Raw genomic sequence first — 11,063 nt, 5'->3', positions numbered from 1 at the left:
GTATGGTACTGGCACAAGAACACTCAGATCAATGAAATAGAATGGAGAACCAAAAATGGACCCAGAAACGTATGGCCAACTGATCTTTGACAAAGCAGGAAAGAATAGCCAGTGGAATAAAGGCAGTGTCTTCAGCAAGTGGTGCTGGGAAAATTGGACAGCGACATGCAGAAAAATGAACCTGTACCACTTTCTTACACCATACACAAAAATAAACTCAAAATGGATGAAAGACCTAAATGTAAGACGGGAAGCCATCAAAATCCTTGAGGAGAAAGCAGACAAAAACCTCTTTGACCTTAGCCACAGCAACTTCTTACTCAACACGCCTCTGGAGGCAAGGGAAACAAAAGGAAAAATGAACTACTGGGACCTCACCAAAATAAAAAGCTTCTGCACAGAGAAGGAAACAATCAGCAAAACCAAAATGCACCCGACAGAATGGGAGAAGATATTTGCAAATGACATATCAGATAAAGGGTTAGTATCCAAAATCTATAAACCACTTATCAAACTCAACACCCAAAAAACCAAACAATCCAGTGAAGAAATGGGCAAAAGACATGAAGAGACACTTCTCCAAAGAAGACATCCAGATGGCTAACAGACACATGAAAAGATGCTCAGCATCACTCATCATCAGGGAAATACAAATCAAAACCACAATGAGATACCATCTTACACCTGTCAGAATGGCTAACATTAACAACTCGGGCAACAACAGATGTTGGCGAGGATGCAGAGAAAGAGGATCTCTTTTGCACTGCTGGTGAGAATGCACACTGGTGCAGCCACTCTGGAAAACAGCATGGAGTTTCCTCAAAAAATTAAAAATAGAACTACCTTACGACCCAGCAATTGCACTGCTAGGTATTTATCCAAGGCATACAGGTATGCTGTTTCAAAGGGACACATATACCCCAATGTTTATAGCAGCACTCTCAACAATAGCCAAAGTATGGAAAGAGTCCAAATTCATCGATGGATGAATGGATAAAGAAGATGTGGCATATATATACAATGGAGTATTACTCAGCAATCAAAAAAAATGAAATCTTTCCATTTGCAACTATGTGGATGGAACTAGATGGTATTTTGCTAAGCAAAATTAGTCTGAGAAAGGTAAATATCATATGACTTCACTCATATGAGGACTTTACGAGACCAAACAGATGAACATAAGGGAAGGAAGGCAAAAATAATATAAAACGGGGAGGGGGACCAAACATAACAGACTCTTTAAATATGGAGAACAAACAGAGGGTTACTGGAGGGTTTGTGGGAGGGGGGATGGGCTAAATGGGTAAGAGGTATTAATGAATCTACTTCTGAAATCACTGTTGAAGTATATGGTAACTAACTTGGATGTTAAATTTAAAAATACATTAAATAAAAGAATATTTAAATATCTGAATATATATCTATGAATACATATATATTTTATATACATTATAAATAAGTACATATGACATGTGATATATACTTAATATATTCAACACATATAAACATATATTTAATATGCATTATCATTCTTGGGACATCTAGATGTGATATGAAAAGAACAGAGGTGTAATTATTTAGAATATGAAAGAAGGGGCGCCTGGGTGGCTCAGCCAGTTGAGCATTGGACTCTTGATTTTGGCTCAGGTCATGATCCTGGGGTGTGGGATTGAGCCCTGAGTTGGGTTCTGTGCTGAGTGTGGAGCCTGCTTAAGATTCTCTCTCTCTCTCTCTCTCTCTCTCTCTCTCTCTCTCTCTCTCCCCCTCCCTATCACCTTCTTCCACCCTCACACCCTCTTTCTCTCATGTGATAATAAAATAAAATGAAATAAAATAAAATAAAATAAAAGTGAACCCATGCAGGAGATAGAAGATGTAAATTATTAAGGACAAAATAAACTGCAAAAATTCTGTCTAGACTATTTTTTTAAGTTTATTTATTTATTTTGAGAGAGAGAGAATGTTAACAGGGCAGGGGCAGAGAGTGAGAAAGATAGAGAATCCCAAGCAGGCTCTGTGCTGACAGCACACAGAGCTGGACACTGGGCTCAAGCTGAGGCACCATAAGATCATGAACTGTGCCGAGACCAAGAGTCTCATGTTTAACCGACTGAGCCACCCAGGCACCCCTTGACTTTTGATTCTCTTTTGGTTTTGTAGTTTAAAAATCTCCAATTTCAGGGATGTTCAGATTATATGAGCTGCAGATGGTTTTCATATTCTTGGTCCGTTGAAGTTGCAAGTTGAACCAAGTTGTTGGGGATAAGCTCAGGAAGTTTGCCATGAAACACGACAGAATACATATAGGACTAGTCCCAAATTCAGGGGGACCCAACAGGGCAGGCCTAGATTAGGCAGGTTTTCTCGCTTCAGTTTGGCCAAACCTAAATCCATTGGAGCCTAACTTGAAATGAAAATGCTGAGAATAACTCTAAGAAACTTGCAGATACAAAGATTGAGAAAGTACAGGCTTACATTTTTGGTAAGGTGTGCTGCAAAACAAAGGTGAGAACAAATTTAGAGACATTCTCTAGCAACAGTGAAGAACTACAGGTGAATATTGAATCTCCACAGCAGACTAAAGATTTTAATTATACAACTCCCTAAATCCTTAGACCATATCAGCCATGGACTTAGATAGATTTCAGCTCAGATCTGAACCTCTCTCTCTCCCTGCTTGCCTTTAATCAAACTACTATGTTTCAAAATGGAACATATTTTATTAGTGACTGTTTTCTATCGTTTTGTAATATTCCTCCAAACATATGAAGCTACATTGAGAAAATTTTCTCTCAATCCTTGCAATTAATATGAATTTTTCTTCAAAATTCACATAGCACTCCAAATAGCAATTGGTTTAATAAGCAGAATTTGGCACCCCAGAGCATTGTGAAGGCATGACCAATCTTATCTCCCTCAAAAGCATTGTTTCAACATATTCAGAAAATATAAACCTACAGGCTGTTAACATATCCTCTGGAATTAAAAAAAATACTGTAAATTATTTTACTCAATGTGCAATCATTATAACTGAGATTTTATCAATCTAAAATCTTTAGAAAAAGGGGAAATAAAGAAACATTTTCTAACAACTTTCTTGCCATGCCAAAGGCTTTAAATATGTTGCATATTTAATCCCCTCAACAAACTGTTAGGTAGATATTATGAACCCATTTCATGAATGAAAAAAAGGCTCAAAACAGTTTTAAAATGTGCTCTAACTCAAGCAGCTGGTTAATGCCTGAGTTAGAAGAAGAATGCAAGTAAAGCTCTAGGAATTTATAGCAATTTCAACCAGAAGAGAGCAAATTCAATTGCTGGTGACTTTGTTTTTGGACAAGCATGTCCAAAGCTATCTGATTGGGTTAGTTTCCACACTGTACTTTTTAAGGGTGAATATATTATTATTTATTGCTATGTAACAAATAACTATCGAAATAGAGTGGTTTAAGGGTGCCTGGGTGGCTCAGTCGGTTAAGCATCTGACTCTCAGTTTCAGCTCAGGTCATGATCTCGCAGTTTTTGTGAGTTTGAGCCCCACATTGGGCTCTGCATGGACAGTGAGGCGCCTGCTTGGAATTCTCTATTTCTTTCTTTCTCTCTGCCCCTCCCCTGCTCACACTGTCTCTGTCTCTCTCAAAATAAATAAATTTAAGAAATATAGTGGCTTAAAAAATAAGAACCATTTATAATCTCTCACAGTTCTATGGATGAGGATTCTGCACAGTTGGGGGCTATGTCTCTAGGTCTAGTATGAGGCTCTAGTTAGATACTGAGTGTGGCTATAGTTATCAGAGCACTTGACTGGAGCTAGAGTGTCCATTTCCAATCGGGCTTTTTCAAATGTGGCTTGGAAAATTGGTGCTGGCCATTTGATTGGAACTATAGTTCCTGTCTACATGCACCTTTCTACAGGGCTACTTGAATATTCTCATGGCATGCTAGCTGACTTCTTCTGGAGCATGTGATCCAAGAGACCAAGGCAGAAGTTGTAATGTCATTGAGCTTCAAAAATCATATATCATGACTTCCACTTTATTCTATTGGTTTACCCAGAGCAAACCCTGATTCAACAAGGGAGAGCAAGAATTCCAGGAGAAGTGGACCATTAGGCACCGTATTGGAGGTTAGTTACTGCAGTTCTTTTATATGAACCTTTTAATGGCAATCTTTCTAAAATGTGTTATTCATGTTCCTGCAATAGAAAATGGTATACTTCCAAAAAGTCACCTTTCTTTTTTACAAGGTTAGGACATCATGAACATCAGTGTAGTACTGTGTTGTAGATCAATGGAAATTTCAGACATAATTAAATTATGAAGGAACAAGTGGTCCTTCATGGAGCAGTCAAAAGAGATAGCTACTGAATTGACATTATTTTGTTATATGACCTTAATAACAGAAGGGTGTTTAAGTGTGCCCTTTCACTACATGTCCCCAAACTACATTTCTGTTTTTATTAATACGTTTTCTCCTCTTTTCCCCAATGACAATTTATGTACTTCAGTGTCACTTTATATGGCTATCAGTAGTTCCATATCTTGTACTTCAGTTGTTTCTATTTCTTTTTTTTTTTCAACGTTTTTTATTTATTTTTGGGACAGAGAGAGACATAGCATGAACGGGGGAGGGGCAGAGAGAGAGAGGGAGACACAGAATCGAAAACAGGCTCCAGGCTCCGAGCCATCAGCCCAGAGCCTGACGCGGGGCTCAAACTCACGGACTGCGAGATCGTGACCTGGCTGAAGTCGGACGCTTAACCGACTGCGCCATCCAGGCGCCCCTAGTTGTTTCTATTTCTGTTTGCACTGTCAGCAATTACTTCTCTGTAGCCTTTATGTTCACTTCTTTCTCTTTTCCTGCCAATTAAACCATTTATTAGCTTTGGAAAATTCAGGAGTTAAAATACCAAACTCTAATTAAGGGTTACATTTTCTTAACTTTTCCATCACATGATAGCCTTTATCAATCTTTCAGTTGTCTGTTTTTTTCATGTGTGTAAAACAATGAGAGTTGGGAACATACTATTAAACCATTATGTTGAAGAAGCATAACCTTCAAAGTTTAATAAGGAAACAGCTTAATTCTCCCACCTCCTTCCTCACTGACAGTACCTATTCCAATCTACTTTGTGGATTCAATTTGTTACCATCCTTACATGAGTCCTGGGCATGACTTGTCTGATCACTCATAGATCATCATCATCATCATCATCAGTATCATCCTCTGGTAATTCTGACTCACCAACTATAATGTTCATTTCACAATAATGATCAACTTTGAATTTATTCAAAGTAAAAGCCTCCCTTTTCCCTCAACTCAATGTGGCTGTAGGTGGGAATTTTAAAATAGGACAATAGGAGAAAATGATTCATTCTTCCCTGGTTCCCTAGCCTGTATTTCTCTCTTCCTTTCTAGCTTGCCATCAGAAATTTCTTATCCTTGGGGTCATGGAAAGAGAAATAGGGGAAGGAAGAGGCAGAAAATGTCTTCTTTGATTTTTACCCTTTTGAGCTGGTACCAATATTCTCTTAGCCTGGCATTGTTTAAATTTGATTCTTCCTCTAGTGGTACTTGGTGGGTTCTTGAGCCACCTTCCTTCACTGGTAAGGCACACAGAAGAATAGCATCCCTCCCCCCAAGATACCCATGTCCTAATCCCCAAAACCTGTGAATGTTTTTTCTATATGGTAAAAGGGACTTTGAAGATGTGATTAAATTAATGATCTTGAGATAGGGAGGTAATCCTGGATTATTCATGTGAGTCCCATGTCATCATAAGGGTCCTTATAAGAGGAGGAGACAGTAGGGTCCAAACCAGAAGGCAATATGCCAATGGAAAAAACGGGACAGAGAGAGAGATTTGGCCTTGGAAATGAGGGAAGGAGCCACAACACCACTCAGATGGCCTCTAGGAGCTAAAAAAGGCCAAGAAACAGATTATTCTCTGGAAGTCTCCAGAAGGAATAGTTTGATCACACCTTGATTTTAGGCTTCTGACCAGTATAACTGTAAGAGAATAACTTGGTATTTTTCTAAGATGCTAAATCTGTGGTAATTTGTTACAGCAACAATAAAAAACTAATACAGTTGAGGATCCCTGAACTGCCACTGCTCTGATGCAGATGAATGAATCTTCTCCAGAAGATTGTTTTAAGACTCCTGCCTCAGCCTTGGAGCAGTTAGTAATATGGCTATTAATTAGGCTATTTCTGCGGAGGCTTACTTACCTCTCTAGGTAGGCTTCTTGGCCGAGACACAAGACAATCCCAAGGTGCCTCTCTAGCATTATACCCCTCTGAAATACACCTTTGTCCCATAGATGGAAGTGCAGTCACTACTTAGCTGTAATTTTCCACTTTGTTTGCATAGCCTGATTAAGCCACCTTCATGTCTTTCACCATTTTCCAGTGTGACTCCCCAATACTCTATGGGCCTGATATAAGAACACCTCTACCAGATCTAAAACAGGAATAAAGAAATTCTTTCCCTTCTTCACTGGCAACTTCCATAGAAGAAAATTCTCTCTTCAAATTATAACTTCTCCCTCAGTCTCTTCAGCTTAAAAAAAAAAAGTTACAAAACTTGTTTTTAACATATGTAACCTAGCCCCTTACTATGGAATATCAAATTCCTTGTCACTTATGTTGTTGGTTATAAAACTGAGACTGACATGTAAAGAGCCTTATCTTAACATCTTGTTATGATGATTACATAGTCAATCTGGATCAGCCAATAAGAAAAGCAACACACAGACAGAACTCCCTCAAATTAAAAGGCAGTCCTTGGTCTCTAACTTTATCCAGAGATAATTATTCTTTCACAATTCTGAAACAAGTCAATGATTTAATTTCCCCAAAACATATTATATCGAAGATAGCAAGCTATAGTATATCTCTGGCCATCAGAGATAAATGAAAGGATAAACCTGGGAAGTAACAGCTGACAGTTAAACTGCAGAGAGGAAGCCATTTTTATTTTTTATTTTTTCCAATTTTAATGAGATATAATTGACAATAACATTGTATAAACATAAGGTATACATACAATGACCTGGTATATGTACATAATGCAAAATGGTTACCACCACAAAGTTATATAACACATCCATCCCCTCACATAGTTACCTTGTGTGTATGTGTGTGTTTGTGTGTGTGTGTGTGTGTGTGTGTTGAGAACTTTTAAGATGTACTCTCAGGGCACCTGGGTGGCTCAGCCAGTTAAGCTTCCGACTTCAGCTCAGGTTACGATCTCACGGTTCGTGAGTTCCAGCCCGTGTTGGGCTCTGTACTGACAGGTCAGCCTGGAGCCTGCTTCAGATTCTATCTCCTCTCTCTCTGCCCCTCTCCCACTTGTGCTCTCTCAGTCTCTGTCTCTCTCTCAAAAATGAACAAATATTAAAAAAATTAAAATGTACTCTCTTAGCAACTTTCAAATAAACAATATAATATTAACCAGTGTCACCATGCTGTACATTATACCTCCTAAACTTATTCACGTTATCAGTGGAAGTTTGTACTCTTTGACTACCTCTTGCCCCTGGCAACCCCACCTAACCTCTTGCCCCTGGCAACCACCAGTCTGTTCTTGCTTTTATAAGTTTGGTTTTTTGTTTTTTGTTTTTTGGGTTTTTTTAGGTTCTACATATAAATGAGATCATACAGTATTTGTTTATCTATCTCCAACTTATTTCATTTAAAATAATGCCCTCAAGTTTCATCTATATTGTTGCAAATAGCAGGATTTCCTTCTTTTTTAAGGGTGAATGATATTCTATTGTATATATTGAACACAATGTATCCAATGCATTGTATGCACATTTTCTTTATCTCATCCATCAGTGGACACTTAGGATCATATAAGACTACTAGGAACAACACATTAGACAACCTAGAAGTGGATAAATTCCTAGAAACATATAAACTATCAAAAATGAATCACTGGGGCACATGGGTAGCTCAGTTGGTTAAATGTCTGACTTCGACTCAGGTCATGATCTCATGGTTCATGAGTTTGAACCCCACATGGGGCTTTCTGCTGTCAGTGCAGAGCTTGCTTCGGATCTTCTGTCTCCCTCTCTCTCTGCCCCTCCCCTGCTCTTGTGTGCTCTCTCTGTCTCTCAAAAATAAACATTAAAAAATCATGAAGAAATATAAAATATAAAAGATGACTTACAAGAAAGAACTGTGAATCAGCAATCAAAAACCTCCCAAAACACAAGTCTAGGAGAAATGGCTTTACTGATGAATTCTACCAAACATTTAAAGATCTTTCTCAAATTTCAAAAAAATTGAAGAGGACAGTACACTTCTAAACTCATTTTATGAAGCCAGCATTACCCTGGTACCAAAGCCAGATAAGGACACCACAAGAAAAGAAAACTACAGGCCAATATCTCTAATGAATATAGACACAAAAATTCTGAACAAAATACTAGCAAACTGAATTCAACAGCACATTAAAAGGATCACATGCCATAATCAAGTGGGATTCATCTCTGAGATGAAAGGATGGTTTAAGATATGCAAATAAATAAGTATGATACATCACATTAATAGAACAAAACATAAACATTATGTGATCATCTCAATAGATGCATAAAAAACATTTGGCAGAATTCAACATCCATTCAAGCTAAAAACTTCCCTAAAACTCGATATGGGAGGAATGTAACTCAACATAAAGGCCATATATGGCAAGCCTACAGCTAATATCATACTCAATGGTGAAAGGTTGAAAGCTTTTCCTCTACAATGAGGAATGAGATAAGGATGCCCACTCTCTCCATTTCTGTTCAACATAGTACTAGAGGTCCTAGCCAGAGCAACCAGGCAAGAAAAAGAAATAAAAGACATCCAAGTCAGAAAAGAAGAAGTAACATAGTCTCTGCTTGCAGATGACATGATATTGTACATAGAAGGTCCTAAAGACTCAACCAAAAAGCTCTTAGAAGTAATATATTCAGTAAAGTTGTAGGATACATAATCAACATACAAATATTGGTTACATTTCTATACCCTAACAATGAATTATCTGAAAATCAGAGGGAAAAAAAATCCCATTTAAGATAGCATCAAAAACAATAAAATTCTCAGGAATAAATTTACTCAAGGAGGTATAAGATCTGAATGCTAAAAACTATATACATTGATTAAAAAATTGAAGAAGACACAAACAAATGGAAAGATACCTTGTGTGCATGAATTGAAAGAATTATTACTGTTAAAATGTCCACCCTACTCAAAATAATCTACAGATTCAATGCAATTCTATCAAGAATCCAATGGGCTTTTTTAACAGAAATAGAAAAAAAAAACCTTAAAATTCATGTGGAATCACAAAAGACCCCAAATAGCCAACTCAATGCTGATAAAGAACAGCAAAGCTGTAGGTATCACCCTTCCTGATTTCAAACTATATTACAAAGCTAAAGTAATAAAAATAGTATGGAACTGGCATAAAAACAGATACATAGACCAGTGGAACAGAATAAAGAGCCCAGTAATATACCCACACATATATGGTCAACTCATATTTAACAAGGGAGCTAAAAGTAGTGTAGAAAAGACAGTCTTTTTAACAAATGGTGTTGGGAAAGCTGGATGTTCAAATGCAAAAGAATGAAAATAGACCTTTACCTTGTACCACCCCCCCACACACACACTGAACCCAAAATGGACCAAAGACTTAAATGTAAGACCTGAAACCATAAAACTCCAGGAGGAAATATAGGGAAAAAGGCTCCTTGACATTGGTTTTGGCAATGATTTTATGGATATGACACCCAAAGCACAAACAACAAAAGCAAAAATAAATTGTATCAAACCAAAAAGCTTCTCAACAAAATGAAAAGACAACTTACAGAAGGGGAGAAAATATTTGCAAGCCACATATATGATAAGGGGTTAATATCCAAAATAAATAAGGAACTCATAAATCTTAAAAAAAAAAAAAAACCCTAAGGAATCCAATTGAAAAATGGGCAAAGGTCTGGAACGAACAGACATTTTCCCAAAGAAGATATTTAAGTGACCAACAGGTACATGAAGAGGTACTCAACATTACTAATCATCAGAGAAATTCAAATCAAAACCACAATGAAATATCACCTCATACATGTGAGAATGGCTATTACCAAAAAGACAAGAGATAACAAGTGTTGATGAGGATGTGTAGAAAAGGAAACCCTTGTACACTGTTGGCAGGAATGCAAATTGTTGCAGCCACTATAGAAAACAGTATAAAGGTTTCCCCAAAATTTGAAAATAGAATTACCATATGATCCAGAAATTCCATTTCTGGGTATTTATTGAAAGGAAATGAAATCACTATTTTGAAAAGATATCTGCACCCCTCTGTTCATTGAAGTATTGTTTCCAACAGCCAAGCATTAGAAACCATTTTTAGAAAGTAAGCTGACTCAAAAATAATCAGTATGGGTTAACATCCTGTGGCAATATGTGCTCATAATAACACGGAATCACTTTCAAGGGAAAAATGGCTAAGTTTACAAACACAGGCTCATGTATAAGTGATTTTAGAGCAAAACCTACCAAAATGTCTAAAATATGATTATATGGAATCTCATAATGTACATCACATTTTTGTGTGTGTGAACCCATTTACTACTTGGAGTAAGGCAGTAAGAACAATAATAGTTAATTATTGAATGACTTCTTTATGTGTCAGGGATATCTATAAATACTATATATAATCATATGTATATAAATACTATATACTAATCATACATATAAATATGCATGAACATTTGGTCCTAAATACAACTCGCTTGAAGAAACTAGGGTTTAGGAAAATTGCATAATTTGTCAAATCTCACAGTTAAAAAAGATAGAGGCTATATTCAAAACTAGCTAGACTGACTTTGAATTCCTGTAGCCACAATATAATACCACCTCCCAGGTCACAGGCATGATTCATAATTATTATACACATTTGTTAAGAAGATTCTAGAGTTTATAGACATTGAATATTTTGCCCCAGAACTTGTGACCAGAGTGCTAGAATAAAAATCAAAACCTCTTCATTTCTCATTCATTTTTAAT

Source organism: Neofelis nebulosa, chromosome 4 (genome assembly GCF_028018385.1).
Source record: "Neofelis nebulosa isolate mNeoNeb1 chromosome 4, mNeoNeb1.pri, whole genome shotgun sequence".
NCBI lineage: Eukaryota > Metazoa > Chordata > Mammalia > Carnivora > Felidae > Neofelis > Neofelis nebulosa.
This window is presented reverse-complemented; position numbering follows the sequence as displayed.